Here is a 12,445-nt window from a genome sequence, read left to right as displayed (position 1 = left end):
CCACTTGACCTGTCCGTGACAGCCACTTGAGCTGTCAGTGGCAGCCAATAAAACAGTAAGTGTAAGAGTTACGGTGACGCAGGTTCTTCAGCTAGTTCACATAACATGGAAAGTGTCCATCTTGTATAATTTTCACACACGGGGCGCGGCCCCTCCTGGAGCACCCTTACCAAGCATGGAGACCTTCTCAGCTTCTAAATAATATATCTCCTTTGGAAAGTGTTCAACACAGGGCGCCAAACGTCACTCCAGTCACATTCCAAATGACGAAAAGTTGAGGCCCTCGTAGCTAAGTCCTCCTCGAACCAGGTGTGACCTGGTAGGACTGAAAACAAGAGTTTACAACCATCGGGTAATAAACCCATGGAATCGCCTATGTGCAGACGACGAAAATATAAATAAGACAAAATTGTAAATAATATTGACAGGACCTCTGACAAGCCGCCAACTTCCTGTCTCCTTCGTGGCAACTATAGAGATGTTGGGACTCATGAATACTGAAGTTAATAATCGTACGAACTGACATCTAATCCCTCGAGGTTAATGTTTATTATTTGTTAAAGCATAAAGTGTCCTTGTGGCTAACTCTTCAAAACTGCACTTAGTAAGCTGGTCTCCCAAGTCTGGTCACACTGGTGTGTTTAGTGTGAGGACCGGGTGGGGTCTCAGTGTGTTGTGTGGTGGTAGTGTGAGGTTGAAATGTATCCTTATTATCTGGAGATGCGTAATGGCTTCTTAACATGCTTAGAGTGAGGATGGTTAGTGTGACGATGCTTAGTGTGAGGATGCTTAGTGTGAGGATGCTTAGTGTGAGGATGGTTAGTGTGAGGATGCTTAGTGTGAGGATGCTTAGTGTGAGGATGCTTAGTGTGAGGATGCTTAGTGTGAGGATGCTTAGTGTGAGGATGCTTAGAGTGAGGATGCTTAGAGTGAGGATGCTTAGTGTGAGGATGCTTAGTGTGAGGATGCTTAGTGTGAGGATGCTTAGTGTGAGGATGGTTAGTGTGAGGATGCTTAGTGTGACGATGCTTAGTGTGAGGATGCGTTCGGTTCTTAGTATCTCCGAATATTTAGTGTGAGGAACCACACTAAGGAACCTACCCGTGGCCATCCCCTAAGGGGGTGGCCACGGGTAGCACATGACGTCATAGCACCCCACCCGGCTGAGCTGGTGCGCGGGGTGGGGTGTCGTTTTGGCCGCGCGGGTGGCCTGAGTGGGTGCCCCCCCCCCCCCCCCCCCCCCCCGAGCAGCTGGCCAAGGTGGGTGGCCGCGGGCTGCTGCGGGCGGCCTGCGGTGGCCGCGCACATGGGTGCCTCGGGCTGGCAGGCTGCTGCCCACAGGCGTACACACGCGGATGGGGAATCACTAACAACCCCATCAAACCAGAGCCTGCCTTGCTCTACACTGGGGTGACAATGGCCGGCGGCATCCCCACACTGACGCAGCCTGGCGGAATTCAAAGTCCCACAGGGGCCTGTAATCTCACCACAATTACACTAGGAGGCCCTGTCTGATTTCCGCTAATTGTCCATCACTACTAGACAGGTTATTCAAACCACCTGTTACACCCTGAGGCTCTGCCAGCTGCCTCATGGGTGAACACTGTCAACTGTCTCTTTAGCTTTTTACTGTTCCTTCCGTAAATCCTTGGCCCCAATTCACGCCAATTGGGCGTTGACAACCCCTGATGGCAGGAGTGCCATGCTCGATGAGTAATTTGGACGACAGAAGCGATTAACGGGGGTGAAGGTGGCCGGCCTGCCACCTCCACCAGACACTTCTTCCTCCGCTTGCCGCCCAATTCAAACTGACTCTATGGCGGGCAGGGAAACTCAAATGCCCATATCTCCCCCCCTACCTTGTCTTGACCAATCAGCAGGGAGCCGGCACACTACCAAGATGCCGCTTCCAACCACAGCTCTTCGCGCCAAAACTCGGCTTGGAGCACAGGTACCTAAACCAATCACATGCCTCAGCCACCCTCGGGCGTCCTGTGACATCACAAGGAGGGGGAGGCCTAAAAGACAGTGGCGTACTGTCTCACATGTTGGGGGGGGGGAAGGCAACGTTCACCCCACTGTCCCTCCCCCCCCCCCTGTAAAACCGTTGGGAGAGTCAAGTACCTCCCTACACCACTTCACTCTCAACTCCCATCCTATTTCACAGAAACAGGAAAATTTCTGTAATTCTCTCTACAGAGCAATCACAGGCCTCTAACCAGTCCCAACCGATAGTCCTTAACATAAGCTTTCATTCGACCACCCACAAGTATATGTTAGTTTGAAAGCTTCAGTTTCTAGAGTTTCCTAGAGCTACTAGCCTAATCTAGAAACTAGGAAAACTAGCTGAGGGAATCTAGATTCCCTCACACATGCATTCATGCTGTCTCTTTGCATTGTAAGAAGAGTTTTGCTTCTTACATTGTAAGAAGAGTTTTGATTCTTACATTGTAAGAAGAGTTTTGATTCTTACATTGTAAGAAGAGTTTTGATTCTTACATTGTAAGAAGAGTTTTGTTTCTTACATTGTAAGAATTTTGCTTACATTAAAAAGAGTTTTGCTCTTCTTACAATGAGATAAGCAAACTCGCATTTGATAAACAAATGCGAGTAGTCATCTAGAACATATAATACTTAACCTTAGCAAACATTTGACTCGGTAGGCCTTGTGGCGCAACGGATAACGCGTCTGACTACGGATCAGAAGATTCCAGGTTCGAATCCTGGCAAGGTCGATGGTATTTGTTTGATACCTGATCAACCAGGCTGTGACTCATACGTCAGGCTGTGAGCAGCCGCGTCTAACAGCCTGGTTGATCAGTCCAGCAACCAGGAGGCCTGGTCGACGACCGGGCCGCGGGGACAATAAGCCCCGGAAGCACCTCAAGGTAACCTCAAGGTAAGGTAATTCAGTGCCTCGTTCATTACCCGGTCTCGGTGGTGCTTCGTCCCCTCTGTTGTGGGGGAAAAAATATGGGAATTATCTAAAGGAATTATTTATGTGTGGCGTCAAGATTAAAACCTTTATAATCGAAAACCGATAATCCATAGAGGCGTTGAATAATTCTGTAATAAATAGAGGAGGAAGGTAGTAAAGAGGCAATACGCCAGACCGATGCATTACTGCATAAAGAAGAACCTCAATCTGAGAACGGCTGAGTTACTGAAACTTCTCCCGTATTCAGAAAGTTATTGGGAGCAAACATCAAAACTTTCTCTGGCTTTTTTTACGGGAGAGGAAAATTGCTGTGAGTTACGAGGTCCGGTGATGAAGGAGACTAATATCTGTTGAGTGTGTGACAAGTTTATGGTAGAGTGAGAGCTGTGGGTCTTCCTGCAGTATGTCTCCCTGGAGGCCAATGGTGGCCACCAAGGCTGCAGTTCTTTCTCCAGTGTGTGTTGAAGACTTGTGGTGGGTAAAGGAATGTTTCTCAGGGGGTCATACTGGAGGCTAGTAGTGGAACTAGGGCTCTTGATCCCCCCTCCACTGTGTCACAATGGAGCACAATCTCTTGGAGCTCCTCCGTTTCCGGACAGGAACCGAGGCTGCACCATGTGTTTTCCCTCTGGATAAGAACATAAGAACATAAGAACAAAGGTAACTGCAGAAGGCCTATTGGCCCATACGAGGCAGCTCCTATTCTATAACCACCCAATCCCACTCATATACTTGTCCAACCCGTGCTTGAAACAATCGAGGGACCCCACCTCCACAATGTTACGCGGCAATTGGTTCCACAAATCAACAACCCTGTTACTGAACCAGTATTTACCCAAGTCTTTCCTAAATCTAAACTTATCCAATTTATATCCATTGTTTCGTGTTCTGTCCTGTGTTGATACTTTTAATACCCTATTAATATCCCCCCGGTTATGTCCATTCATCCACTTGTAAACCTCTATCATGTCACCCCTAACTCTTCGCCTTTCCAGTGAATGCAACTTAAGCTTTGTTAATCTTTCTTCATATGAAAGATTTCTAATTTGGGGAATTAACTTAGTCATCCTACGCTGGACACGTTCAAGTGAATTTATATCCATTCTATAATATGGCGACCAAAACTGAACTGCATAATCTAAATGGGGCCTAACTAGAGCAAGATATAGCTTGAGAACCACACCAGGTGTCTTGTTACTAACGCTGCGATTAATAAATCCAAGTGTCCGATTTGCCTTATTACGAACATTTATGCATTGATCCTTTTGTTTTAAATTCTTACTAATCATAACTCCCAGATCCCTTTCGCAATCCGACTTCGCAATCACAACACCATCTAGCTCGTATCTTGTAACTCTATCATCATTACCTAACCTCAGAACTTTACATTTATCAGCATTAAACTGCATCTGCCAATCCTTTGACCATTTCAAAACCCTATCTATATCAACTTGAAGTGATAGTGAGTCCTCCTCCGAATTAATTTCCCTACCGATTTTCGTATCATCGGCAAATTTGCAAATGTTGCTACTCAAACCTGAATCTAAATCATTTATATATATTATAAACAACAGAGGTCCCAGGACAGAGCCTTGAGGCACTCCACTTACAACATTTTCCCACTCTGACTTGATTCCATTTATACTAACTCTCTGTTTCCTTTGGTATAGCCATGCCCTAATCCAGCTTAATATAGCACCCCCAATACCATGAGACTCTATTTTTTTAATCAGTCTTTCATGTGGCACTGTATCAAAAGCTTTGCTAAAGTCAAGGTATACAACATCGCAATCCTTACCACTATCAACTGCCTCAACAATGCTAGAATAAAAAGATAACAAATTTGTTAAACATGAACGGCCATTTATAAAACCATGTTGCGACTCAATTATTAATTTATGTTTTTCAAGATGAAGACGAATTTTATTTGCTATTATAGATTCGAGTAACTTTCCCACAATAGACGTTAGGCTAATTGGTCGATAGTTAGACGCAAGTGATCTATCTCCTTTCTTAAAAACTGGTATCACATTAGCAACTTTCCAAAACTCTGGCACTCTGCCTGACTCTATTGATTTATTAAATATGGTTGACAGTGGGTCACAAAGCTCCTCTTTGCATTCTTTAAGCACCCTAGCAAACACTTCATCCGGCCCTGGGGATTTGTTTGGTTTGAGTTTTACTATTTGTTTAAGAACATCCTCCCTGGTAACTGCTAAACTCGTCAACCTGTCCTCGTCCCCACCCACATAGACTTGTTCGGCTGAAGGCATATTGTTAAGTTCCTCTTTAGTAAATACAGATACAAAATATTTATTAAAAATACTACTCATCTCTTCATCACTATCTGTTATTTGACCTGTCTCAGTTTTTAATGGACCTATCCTTTCCCTAGTCTTAGTACGATATAACTGAAAAAAACCCTTTAGGATTTGTCTTTGCTTGCCCTGCTATGCGAACTTCATAGTTTCTTTTTGCTTTCCTTATCTCTTTTTTAACATTTCTAACCAGTTGTACGAATTCCTGTTCTAAAGTGACCTCCCCATTTTTAATCCTTTTGTACCAAGCTCTCTTTTTACCTATAAGGTTCTTCAAATTCTTTGTTATCCACTTTGGGTCATTAGTATACGATCTATTCAATTTGTATAGTATACTACGTTCCTGTGCTTTGTTTAGAATATTCTTAAATAAGTTATATATTGAATCCACATCGAAATCCCCATTTAAGTCACCTATCGCTGGGTTCATGTCTCGCTCCAAGACCGGCCCACACCCCATACCCAAGCCTTTCCAATCAATTTGACCCAAAAAATTTCTTAGGCTATTAAAATCAGCTTTTCGAAAATCTGGCACTTTAACAGAATTTTCTCCTACTGGTCTATTCCATTCTATGCTAAATCTGATTTCTTTGTGATCACTGCTCCCTAGCTCACTCCCTATTTCGATGTCATTAATTTGCGTTTCCCTGTTAGTTAACACTAAATCTAAAATATTATTTTCCCGTGTTGGTTCCTTAATGTGTTGCGTAAGAAAGCAATCGTCAATTAATTCTAGAAAATCTTCTGCTTCACTATTCCCTGTTTTGTTCAACCAGTTTATTCCGCTAAAATTAAAGTCACCCATGACATAAATACTGTTAGATCTAGATGCTCTAGATATTTCATCCCATAGATGCTTTGCTTCCATTCTGTCTAAATTTGGTGGCCTATATATTACTCCTATTATAATATTATTAGCTTTTTCGTTTAATTCAATCCAAATAGTTTCTGTGTGTGGCTCTGTTTTGATTCCCTCTTTGAGACTACATTTCAAATTGTCCCTAACATATATGGCTACTCCACCTCCTCGTCTAATATATCTATCTGTGTGAAATAGTTTAAATCCATATATTTGATATTCAGCTAATAGTTCTCTATTTTCTACATTCATCCACGTTTCGGTAAGTGCAATAATATCTATTTTTTTCTGTGCAGACAAGAGCATTTAATTCGTTAATTTTATTTCTTAGACTTCTACTGTTAGTGTAATATACCCTAAGTGAATTGTTATTTTGCGGACCTTCTCTTTCCCTGATCGTTTTGCCAATTCCTTTCTCCCACAAACACATACTTTTATTACCTCCTTCCTCCAAATCAATTCCCATACCTCTATCTACTAACAGTTTAAACCCAAACAAACACCTCTAACCACTTCTTCTAGCGAGTTCGCAACAGCAACAACCCCAGCTCTCGATAGAAGAACCTTATAGGTAAAAAGAGAGCTTGGTACAAAAGGATTAAAAATGGGGAGGTCACTTTAGAACAGGAATTCGTACAACTGGTTAGAAATGTTAAAAAAGAGATAAGGAAAGCAAAAAGAAACTATGAAGTTCGCATAGCAGGGCAAGCAAAGACAAATGGTTTTATAAATGGCCGTTCATGTTTAACAAATTTGTTATCTTTTTATTCTAGCATTGTTGAGGCAGTTGATAGTGGTAAGGATTGCGATGTTGTATACCTTGACTTTAGCAAAGCTTTTGATACAGTGCCACATGAAAGACTGATTAAAAAAATAGAGTCTCATGGTATTGGGGGTGCTATATTAAGCTGGATTAGGGCATGGCTATACCAAAGGAAACAGAGAGTTAGTATAAATGGAATCAAGTCAGAGTGGGAAAATGTTGTAAGTGGAGTGCCTCAAGGCTCTGTCCTGGGACCTCTGTTGTTTATAATATATATAAATGATTTAGATTCAGGTTTGAGTAGCAACATTTGCAAATTTGCCGATGATACGAAAATCGGTAGGGAAATTAATTCGGAGGAGGACTCACTATCACTTCAAGTTGATCTAGATAGGGTTTTGAAATGGTCAAAGGATTGGCAGATGCAGTTTAATGCTGATAAATGTAAAGTTCTGAGGTTAGGTAATGATGATAGAGTTACAAGATACGAGCTAGATGGTGTTGTGATTGCGAAGTCGGATTGCGAAAGGGATCTGGGAGTTATGATTAGTAAGAATTTAAAACAAAAGGATCAATGCATAAATGTTCGTAATAAGGCAAATCGGACACTTGGATTTATTAATCGCAGCGTTAGTAACAAGACACCTGGTGTGGTTCTCAAGCTATATCTTGCTCTAGTTAGGCCCCATTTAGATTATGCAGTTCAGTTTTGGTCGCCATATTATAGAATGGATATAAATTCACTTGAACGTGTCCAGCGTAGGATGACTAAGTTAATTCCCCAAATTAGAAATCTTTCATATGAAGAAAGATTAACAAAGCTTAAGTTGCATTCACTGGAAAGGCGAAGAGTTAGGGGTGACATGATAGAGGTTTACAAGTGGATGAATGGACATAACCGGGGGGATATTAATAGGGTATTAAAAGTATCAACACAGGACAGAACACGAAACAATGGATATAAATTGGATAAGTTTAGATTTAGGAAAGACTTGGGTAAATACTGGTTCAGTAACAGGGTTGTTGATTTGTGGAACCAATTGCCGCGTAACATTGTGGAGGTGGGGTCCCTCGATTGTTTCAAGCACGGGTTGGACAAGTATATGAGTGGGATTGGGTGGTTATAGAATAGGAGCTGCCTCGTATGGGCCAATAGGCCTTCTGCAGTTACCTTTGTTCTTATGTTCTTATGTTCTTAAATCCTAAAGGGTTTTTTCAGTTATATCGTACTAAGACTAGGGAAAGGATAGGTCCATTAAAAACTGAGACAGGTCAAATAACAGATAGTGATGAAGAGATGAGTAGTATTTTTAATAAATATTTTGTATCTGTATTTACTAAAGAGGAACTTAACAATATGCCTTCAGCCGAACAAGTCTATGTGGGTGGGGACGAGGACAGGTTGACGAGTTTAGCAGTTACCAGGGAGGATGTTCTTAAACAAATAGTAAAACTCAAACCAAACAAATCCCCAGGGCCGGATGAAGTGTTTGCTAGGGTGCTTAAAGAATGCAAAGAGGAGCTTTGTGACCCACTGTCAACCATATTTAATAAATCAATAGAGTCAGGCAGAGTGCCAGAGTTTTGGAAAGTTGCTAATGTGATACCAGTTTTTAAGAAAGGAGATAGATCACTTGCGTCTAACTATCGACCAATTAGCCTAACGTCTATTGTGGGAAAGTTACTCGAATCTATAATAGCAAATAAAATTCGTCTTCATCTTGAAAAACATAAATTAATAATTGAGTCGCAACATGGTTTTATAAATGGCCGTTCATGTTTAACAAATTTGTTATCTTTTTATTCTAGCATTGTTGAGGCAGTTGATAGTGGTAAGGATTGCGATGTTGTATACCTTGACTTTAGCAAAGCTTTTGATACAGTGCCACATGAAAGACTGATTAAAAAAATAGAGTCTCATGGTATTGGGGGTGCTATATTAAGCTGGATTAGGGCATGGCTATACCAAAGGAAACAGAGAGTTAGTATAAATGGAATCAAGTCAGAGTGGGAAAATGTTGTAAGTGGAGTGCCTCAAGGCTCTGTCCTGGGACCTCTGTTGTTTATAATATATATAAATGATTTAGATTCAGGTTTGAGTAGCAACATTTGCAAATTTGCCGATGATACGAAAATCGGTAGGGAAATTAATTCGGAGGAGGACTCACTATCACTTCAAGTTGATCTAGATAGGGTTTTGAAAGGGTCAAAGGATTGGCAGATGCAGTTTAATGCTGATAAATGTAAAGTTCTGAGGTTAGGTAATGATGATAGAGTTACAAGATACGAGCTAGATGGTGTTGTGATTGCGAAGTCGGATTGCGAAAGGGATCTGGGAGTTATGATTAGTAAGAATTTAAAACAAAAGGATCAATGCATAAATGTTCGTAATAAGGCAAATCGGACACTTGGATTTATTAATCGCAGCGTTAGTAACAAGACACCTGGTGTGGTTCTCAAGCTATATCTTGCTCTAGTTAGGCCCCATTTAGTTTATGCAGTTCAGTTTTGGTCGCCATATTATAGAATGGATATAAATTCACTTGAACGTGTCCAGCGTAGGATGACTAAGTTAATTCCCCAAATTAGAAATCTTTCATATGAAGAAAGATTAACAAAGCTTAAGTTGCATTCACTGGAAAGGCGAAGAGTTAGGGGTGACATGATAGAGGTTTACAAGTGGATGAATGGACATAACCGGGGGGATATTAATAGGGTATTAAAAGTATCAACACAGGACAGAACACGAAACAATGGATATAAATTGGATAAGTTTAGATTTAGGAAAGACTTGGGTAAATACTGGTTCAGTAACAGGGTTGTTGATTTGTGGAACCAATTGCCGCGTAACATTGTGGAAGTGGGGTCCCTCGATTGTTTCAAGCACGGGTTGGACAAGTATATGAGTGGGATTGGGTGGTTATAGAATAGGAGCTGCCTCGTATGGGCCAATAGGCCTTCTGCAGTTACCTTTGTTCTTATGTTCTTAAATCCTAAAGGGTTTTTTCAGTTATATCGTACTAAGACTAGGGAAAGGATAGGTCCATTAAAAACTGAGACAGGTCAAATAACAGATAGTGATGAAGAGATGAGTAGTATTTTTAATAAATATTTTGTATCTGTATTTACTAAAGAGGAACTTAACAATATGCCTTCAGCCGAACAAGTCTATGTGGGTGGGGACGAGGACAGGTTGACGAGTTTAGCAGTTACCAGGGAGGATGTTCTTAAACAAATAGTAAAACTCAAACCAAACAAATCCCCAGGGCCGGATGAAGTGTTTGCTAGGGTGCTTAAAGAATGCAAAGAGGAGCTTTGTGACCCACTGTCAACCATATTTAATAAATCAATAGAGTCAGGCAGAGTGCCAGAGTTTTGGAAAGTTGCTAATGTGATACCAGTTTTTAAGAAAGGAGATAGATCACTTGCGTCTAACTATCGACCAATTAGCCTAACGTCTATTGTGGGAAAGTTACTCGAATCTATAATAGCAAATAAAATTCGTCTTCATCTTGAAAAACATAAATTAATAATTGAGTCGCAACATGGTTTTATAAATGGCCGTTCATGTTTAACAAATTTGTTATCTTTTTATTCTAGCATTGTTGAGGCAGTTGATAGTGGTAAGGATTGCGATGTTGTATACCTTGACTTTAGCAAAGCTTTTGATACAGTGCCACATGAAAGACTGATTAAAAAAATAGAGTCTCATGGTATTGGGGGTGCTATATTAAGCTGGATTAGGGCATGGCTATACCAAAGGAAACAGAGAGTTAGTATAAATGGAATCAAGTCAGAGTGGGAAAATGTTGTAAGTGGAGTGCCTCAAGGCTCTGTCCTGGGACCTCTGTTGTTTATAATATATATAAATGATTTAGATTCAGGTTTGAGTAGCAACATTTGCAAATTTGCCGATGATACGAAAATCGGTAGGGAAATTAATTCGGAGGAGGACTCACTATCACTTCAAGTTGATCTAGATAGGGTTTTGAAATGGTCAAAGGATTGGCAGATGCAGTTTAATGCTGATAAATGTAAAGTTCTGAGGTTAGGTAATGATGATAGAGTTACAAGATACGAGCTAGATGGTGTTGTGATTGCGAAGTCGGATTGCGAAAGGGATCTGGGAGTTATGATTAGTAAGAATTTAAAACAAAAGGATCAATGCATAAATGTTCGTAATAAGGCAAATCGGACACTTGGATTTATTAATCGCAGCGTTAGTAACAAGACACCTGGTGTGGTTCTCAAGCTATATCTTGCTCTAGTTAGGCCCCATTTAGATTATGCAGTTCAGTTTTGGTCGCCATATTATAGAATGGATATAAATTCACTTGAACGTGTCCAGCGTAGGATGACTAAGTTAATTCCCCAAATTAGAAATCTTTCATATGAAGAAAGATTAACAAAGCTTAAGTTGCATTCACTGGAAAGGCGAAGAGTTAGGGGTGACATGATAGAGGTTTACAAGTGGATGAATGGACATAACCGGGGGGATATTAATAGGGTATTAAAAGTATCAACACAGGACAGAACACGAAACAATGGATATAAATTGGATAAGTTTAGATTTAGGAAAGACTTGGGTAAATACTGGTTCAGTAACAGGGTTGTTGATTTGTGGAACCAATTGCCGCGTAACATTGTGGAGGTGGGGTCCCTCGATTGTTTCAAGCACGGGTTGGACAAGTATATGAGTGGGATTGGGTGGTTATAGAATAGGAGCTGCCTCGTATGGGCCAATAGGCCTTCTGCAGTTACCTTTGTTCTTATGTTCTTATAAGAACATAAGAACATAACAAAGAATTTGAAGAACCTTATAGGTAAAAAGAGAGCTTGGTACAAAAGGATTAAAAATGGGGAGGTCACTTTAGAACAGGAATTCGTACAACTGGTTAGAAATGTTAAAAAAGAGATAAGGAAAGCAAAAAGAAACTATGAAGTTCGCATAGCAGGGCAAGCAAAGACAAATCCTAAAGGGTTTTTTCAGTTATATCGTACTAAGACTAGGGAAAGGATAGGTCCATTAAAAACTGAGACAGGTCAAATAACAGATAGTGATGAAGAGATGAGTAGTATTTTTAATAAATATTTTGTATCTGTATTTACTAAAGAGGAACTTAACAATATGCCTTCAGCCGAACAAGTCTATGTGGGTGGGGACGAGGACAGGTTGACGAGTTTAGCAGTTACCAGGGAGGATGTTCTTAAACAAATAGTAAAACTCAAACCAAACAAATCCCCAGGGCCGGATGAAGTGTTTGCTAGGGTGCTTAAAGAATGCAAAGAGGAGCTTTGTGACCCACTGTCAACCATATTTAATAAATCAATAGAGTCAGGCAGAGTGCCAGAGTTTTGGAAAGTTGCTAATGTGATACCAGTTTTTAAGAAAGGAGATAGATCACTTGCGTCTAACTATCGACCAATTAGCCTAACGTCTATTGTGGGAAAGTTACTCGAATCTATAATAGCAAATAAAATTCGTCTTCATCTTGAAAAACATAAATTAATAATTGAGTCGCAACATGGTTTTATAAATGGCCGTTCATGTTTAACAAATTTGTTAT

The 12,445-nt window shown here is 40.7% G+C and overlaps 1 non-coding gene across 1 annotated transcript; it reads left to right on the top strand.

Moving 5' to 3' along the window:
- Window positions 1-2,662: 2,662 nt before the first annotated feature.
- TRNAR-ACG (transfer RNA arginine (anticodon ACG)) lies at window positions 2,663-2,735 on the top strand. The gene has a single exon. It is a non-coding gene; the product is annotated as a tRNA-Arg (tRNA).
- Window positions 2,736-12,445: the final 9,710 nt, after the last annotated feature.

This window comes from Procambarus clarkii, chromosome 75 (assembly GCF_040958095.1).
Source record: "Procambarus clarkii isolate CNS0578487 chromosome 75, FALCON_Pclarkii_2.0, whole genome shotgun sequence".
Taxonomy (NCBI): Eukaryota; Metazoa; Arthropoda; class Malacostraca; order Decapoda; family Cambaridae; genus Procambarus; species Procambarus clarkii.
Note: the sequence above shows the minus strand (reverse complement) of the source record. Positions and strands in the feature narration are given on the sequence as shown.